A 6911-nucleotide genomic window follows, 5' to 3' on the forward strand; every position below is an offset into this window, starting at 1 on the left:
GAAAAACATTTCCTTCTCTACTTGTTTAAACAAATAATAACGTGAGATGATAAAAGAGTTAAGTAAATGAAATTATATAATTCCGATTTTTTTTTCTATTTTTTTATTCACAAATTTAAGCATTAATTTTAATATATTGCAAATGAGATAGTGGGGGACCAGCTTCAAATAAGGTAATATTTGTAATTGTATTTTTATAATTAATATTAATTTTTAAATATGACTATTTAATAAAATTAAAACTATAAAATGACGAGCTTCAAATAAGATAATATTTGTAAATGTATTTTTATAATTAATATTAATTTTTAAATATGACTATTTAATAAAATTAAAACTATAAAATCGACGTTTCACATACGTAAATTTCAGTTTTAAAAATTGATATTTCTTTTTTTTATTTAGTTATATTTTTATTATGTTCTTTTATTATTTAAAAACATATATTTATAAATAATATATAAAATTTAGTATAGAATACTAAATGTTCAATATAAAAATTTAATTAAAATTTATGAGGGACCTAAAATTTAATATGAAATGTTTTTAAATAAACTCTAAATTTTGTGGTGCTTACCCCTCTTTCTCTACGTGAACATATTAAACGCAAATCCGAATTAGGTAGAGTCAAGATAGTAACATGACAAGAAGGTTCTAGTTGTAATAGTTCAAACTTCCAATGATTCAACAAATGCTTTTCTACCACACAAAGGTCTTTCATGAATAAGTTACAAACATTAATTAGGGGAGTGCTCGAGCTTGAATTACTTTGATAGTGACTTTTATTAGAAATTATATATCTTAAAATATAATTCTTTTAATGTTTTAAAACAATTTAATATTCATAACTTTAAAATCTACCTATTTTGGGCAAAACATATTTAAAATATAATTTTGTGAATTTAAATGTGGCTATTTTTTTTTTATAAAACTGATGTTAGTCATCATCACTATTATGAAATCTAACATCTCATCTAGCTAAAGAAAAAATAGTACAAGTAAATGTCGAGTACTAAACTAAAACTCAGGAGAACATCAAATTTAGACTAGGAGGTTAAAATATATTTTGAAAAAATCCGAAGAGAAACTTGAGAGGTAATCCCGTAAAGAAGGTTTCTTGGTATGAGAACTAGAAGAAGAATACTCTCATTTTAAGACTTTAAAAAAGAATAAGACTAGCGGATGTAAAACCATCCAAGTCACCAGATTTTGGGCTAAGAGAACGAAAAGAATGAAGTCTAAAAAAGAGAATCTATATTTTGAAGAGTCATTTTTTCCTTCTTCTTAGCCTTGTAAATATGTGAAAAATATATTCAAAGAAATGTATAGGACTTAGAATTTTACTGTATACAAAATAAATGGACAAAGACGACTCAAATTGAGGCTCATGACTATTTTAAGGCTCGTGAAACATGGAGTCAAAACCAACGTGAAAATAAGGTGTAGCTGCAAACTTTGTGAATTTTGTTCCACGTTGCTTTGGAGATTGAAGGGAAAGACCTATACATCTATAAATAAAAGACCTACCCCTTGTAAGTCACTTTTGAGTTGAATGAGAATTGAATTAACCTAGAACTAGATGGAAACATCTAACACATGAAGATGTCTCATAAAAGACTATCACAAAACTAGGACAACCGAATTTCTTCTTAACTTGACCTACCAAATTTTTCATACCTTTTTTTTAGGATGTACAAAGTTCCTATTAGTTTAAACAACATCGTTTTTATTATTACTAGTATTTAGAAACAATGTTGCACTCTTTTAGAAAATTATTGTCCAAAGGAAAAGACAAATTAAAAACAGGTTTGATAACATCCTTCATCAAAGAAGTAACTAAAGAATGAGAATTGACATATATTTTAGTTTTAAAAATTGATATTTATTTTTTTATGAATTGACATATATTTTAGTTTTAAAAATTGATATTTATTTATTTATTTAGTTATATTGTATCATATTCTTTATCATTTTAAAAAATATATTTATAAATATTATATATTAAATTTAGATTGAATTAAGTTTGATGTTTTTTCATAAATTTTAGAATTTTTAATTGATTTTTTATTAATTAATTTATTATTAAATATTCAAAAAATTTATAATTTATAATTGAGTATTTATCAGTTAATTAGATGGCTTAAGTGTTATCTTGCATCTTCATCTTACTTGTATCTTCATCTTACTTAGTTCTATGTATCAAGACAGGTGACGATTTGTAATTAACAGAAAACGATATTAGAGTTAATATAAATACCATTATACTCGTTTTATGCTAACTATTAAACCTTACAAGTTATTTAATTTATGAAAATAAATAAATAATAATAATTTAATTAAAAAATTTATTTTTTTAAATGCTTAATACTTAATAATTTAATAAAAATTTAATTAAAAATATATAAATTTACAAGTTAAAACTTAATTAAACCTAAAAGTTAATATTAAATATTTTTTTAATGAATTCTAAATTTTGTGGTGATTATACATCTTTCTCTGTACCTGGACATATTATATGCAAATTGGATTATTATCATCATTTCCCCATCTTCGGAACTAACAGGAGATAATAAAATTAAAAATGCAAAGACAAAAAGGTTTTAGTTGTAATAGTTCAACATTTAAAATATGGAAAAAATTGGAAACTTCCAGTTCCAATGGTTCAACCAATATTTTTCTACCACAAATTAATTGAGTGTTGGTGCTGATAGTGGCTTTTCTTAGAAATTATACGTCTTAAAATATAATTTTTTTATTAAAAATAATGTTTTAAAATACAACTTATTCATAATTTTAAAATCTATCTAATTTTGAAAAAAAAAGTATTTTAAATGTGAAAATATATAATCTCCGTGGCAATTTAGCACTAAGGCTCTGTTTGGATTAGGGAGGGGATGTGTGAGGATTTGAGGGAGTGAATGTGTGAGATAGTGTGAGGAAAGTGTGAAGGAAGTGAGGGTGTTTGGATTGGGGTATGTTAGGGTGGATGTGTGAGGAAAGTTTATGGGAGTTTGTGAGTGATGTGATGGTTATGAAGGAATTTTAATTTTTTTTAAAGATGTAAAATGTTACTTTACAGATTAACCCTTGCCTATTAAAAAAAATTAATAATAAAATGAGTTGTTTTTGTTTAAAAATAAAAAACTTTCACACATTTCGTAGATTTAAAAATTATAATTAAAAAAATATATGTTAAATGTAAATATGTATAATATAAAAACTATAATTAGAAAAAAAAATATGTATTCAACAAGTTAAATAAAAACAGAACTTCAAGTAATAAAATTGAAAAATAAATCAAACATTATATAAATAAAAAAATATTATTTTTTAATATTAAAAACTCTCTAGAAATGAAAAATAAAAAATACCAGAACAACAAAAATATAACGTAATTAATAATAGAAAAAAATTTCATAAAAAATTATAATAAAATAAATTATAACTCATAAACATAATAACTATATATAGAAATATTTTAATATAAACATAACAAAAATAAAAATAAAAACAGAATTTCAAATAATTTCTTTAAATATTAAACATATACTATAAAATTAAAAAATAAATCACATCTTATATAAATAAAAAATTACTATTTTTTAATATTAAAAAACCTCACAATAAAACAATCTAAAAAATACAACAGTAACAAAAATATAACTTAATTAACCATAGAAAAGGATTCCATAAAAAATTATAATAAAAAATAAGGATAAAAACGTATTAGTAGTATAATCCGATATAGTTTAATAATTAATTATTATTATTTTATTTTATTAAATATTTGTGTTAGTTAAATTTATTTAATAACTACTAATAGGTCAAGAAAAGACATAAAAATTAATATTTTATCACCATGGGTATGTCTTTTCAGAGAATATGCTTTTGCATGCATGAGTCATTTAAAAAGTACTGTGTTCATTAAACCAAATAAAACATAACATAATACATAAATACATATTTTAATATATTAATTATATTTTCAGTTTCTAATGAATAATTTAAGTTAGAATAAAATTATTTCAAGTGATGGATTGTTTTTAGGGATTTTTTGTATTAAATAAATTAAATATTTAGTATAAAATAAAATAAAAAATGTTTAGTATAACCTTTTGGTGATGACCATGATACAACCGAAGGTAATATTTTCAATTTTAATTAGATATAGTATATTATTTTCTTTTAAAAAAACTAAATCCAACTACATTTAATAAAATATCTAATTAGAACTTGAAAAATAGGTATCATCTTATCTACTCTAATAATTAATATATAAATGGAAGATTTTATTTAACTATTTTTTACACTGATTTATAATATTTTATAAAATAATAAACAAACTTAAAACTTCCTTAAAATTTATTATGATTTGTTTCTTCATTTTAAATATTATATATATATATATTTTAAACATTGTACAATAATTTTTTTAAAATAGTAATACATTCAAATGAGGGTAAATTTGGAAATAAGGGATGCTGACATGACTTTCCCTCTACATCTTTTCATTTTGAGGGGAGAAGATATTTACTGTTCACAGGTATATCCTCTCCTTCACTTCCCTGCACATCTCTTGATCCAAACCATAGATATCCACTCACATCCTTCCTCTTGAACAGTACATCTATAAAAACAAAAGGGTAAGTGTTGACCATCTTGAGAACCCCACAAAATTATTAATATCAAACGCAAGCTCAGCACGCTCAACAGACCACTCAATCATTTCTGTACTGAAATTAATGACCCAAGTTCTGACGCACCACACAATAACCTGTAATCAATTATATTATTTTTCTGTCACTCTCATTCTCTCAATTTCTAAAGGAATTTTATGTCTAATTTAACTAGTACTACTTTTACAAAAAATTCAATTTTAAATTACAATATTATAAAAAAAAAATTATAGCTTTTTGGTATTATATTAAATCTGGTATTACAAAACACAATATAAATTCTGCAATTATTAAGAATTTAAAATAGTTAGAAAAAATAAAAATAAAATGCAAGAAGGAAAATTGAAATTAATAAATATGAAATTGATAAAATTTTAAAAAAAAAGACATCTTATCTTTCAGTTATAATATTAAATTTCATTCAAGTGCCTCAATGCCATACGAGCAAATAGTCCTATCTTTGATGTTTTGTGTCTGTACACAAACTACCATATTTATTAACTTATATGATATAAATAAGGATAACACTATAAAAAGAAAATCATCAAAATAGAAATCAATTTTAGAGATAAAAAATAATTAGTTTCTATAGTGATTAAATTAGAGACAATTTTAGAGACTAAAAAAAGTTTTGGTTTCTAAATTAGTTTCTATTATTGTTAAATAATTTTTAAATTGGTATCTAATTAGCTACCAAAGTTTTAACTACCAATTATTTAGATTTTAAATTTGGTAGTAAAAACCTTGATAACTAATTGGATACCAATTTATAAACCATTTAACAATAATATAAACTAATTTAGAAACCAAAAGTTTTTTTAATTTATAATTTGGTATCTAATTTAGTCACTATAACAACTAATTATTTTTGGTCCTAAAATTAGTTTTTATTTCATGGTTTTCTTGTAGTGTAATTAGTTTATTTGAACTTCAAATAAGTAGAACACGAGAATGTGTTTCTAAATCTAATTAGGATGTATAGTATGAATCACAAAAGAGTAAAAATAGAATGCATATAAATATATAAATTCAAAGCAATATGAATTTTAAAAGAATAAACATCAATTATATATGAATAAATAAACTAAACATACTAAAAATAAGGTAAACAAATCATAAACATGAAGCTTAAACATAAATTGCTCAAGTCTCAATAAAGTGACACAAAAATTTAAGAAAGTCATTATTCAAGTTTCAATAAAGTGAGACAAAAAATTAAGGAAATTGAGTAACAATAAACAATTATCTAAAATAATCAATTCTCATAAAAGGAGAATAACTCTGATTTCGTTATTTGGTTCGTTGACTTGTGCTTTAAAGACAATCTTGTCACCTTCTTTGAAGTCGTTTAACGTACAAAAATTTGTTCTATCTCGATCCAATTTTTGTTGACTTATTTGTCTCATTTTATTTCACTATTTTGCACTTTTCAAATTGAGATGACCATGAGATTAATAAATTTGAAATTCCAATTGCGTATATAAGTCGCAAACAGAGAATGCAAATCTTGTAAGGTAATATTAACGTAATTTAGATCACATATAAATTTTAAAAAAAGAAATTTAAAATAAAAATAACAAAGGAAATATCACCAAATGACTTGATTGACGATTGAAAGGAGTTAAGGTTACTTCAAAATGATGGTATGAACCATCGAAAATATGTGCATTCCTCATTAGACAATCTATGTATGTTGCGATTGTAGATAGTCAAGACTATCCTTTAAACGGGATGATATTAAAATAAGAGTTGTCCATGTATCGCAAAATAATATGATGGAAACCCTAAATTTTTGTAATCGGACCTTCCATGGGTATGTACATTCCCTTAAAGCTCTTCTAAGAGCCATTTGTGATTAAGCTCTTCTCTAAACTGGACAGTGAATACACGGTTCACATTGTCGTATTTTTTGTAAATTATTATATACAGGTAGAAAACTATCTAAACTTGTTAAGTAGGTAATGAATGAAAAAATGAAAAATAAGATACCTGATGTTGGAAACTCATGCACCCAAAGAAGCCTTTATTTTTGTGTTTGATCATTGTTTGTGTGCTCAACATTTTTCCTTAATTGAGTTATACAGAGAGAATAAAAATGCAGAGAGAAATGAGGAATAGAGATAGTCGGGACAATTGAAGAGTCCCTGCTTTCAAGAGGGAATAATTTGGAAGTTGTGTGTGAGTAAAGAAAGAATTAAATAATATGTATTAAATAAACAAATAAAGCAGTATATT

The sequence above is a fragment of the Phaseolus vulgaris genome, chromosome 5 (assembly GCF_000499845.2).
Source record: "Phaseolus vulgaris cultivar G19833 chromosome 5, P. vulgaris v2.0, whole genome shotgun sequence".
In the NCBI taxonomy this organism is placed as follows: domain Eukaryota; kingdom Viridiplantae; phylum Streptophyta; class Magnoliopsida; order Fabales; family Fabaceae; genus Phaseolus; species Phaseolus vulgaris.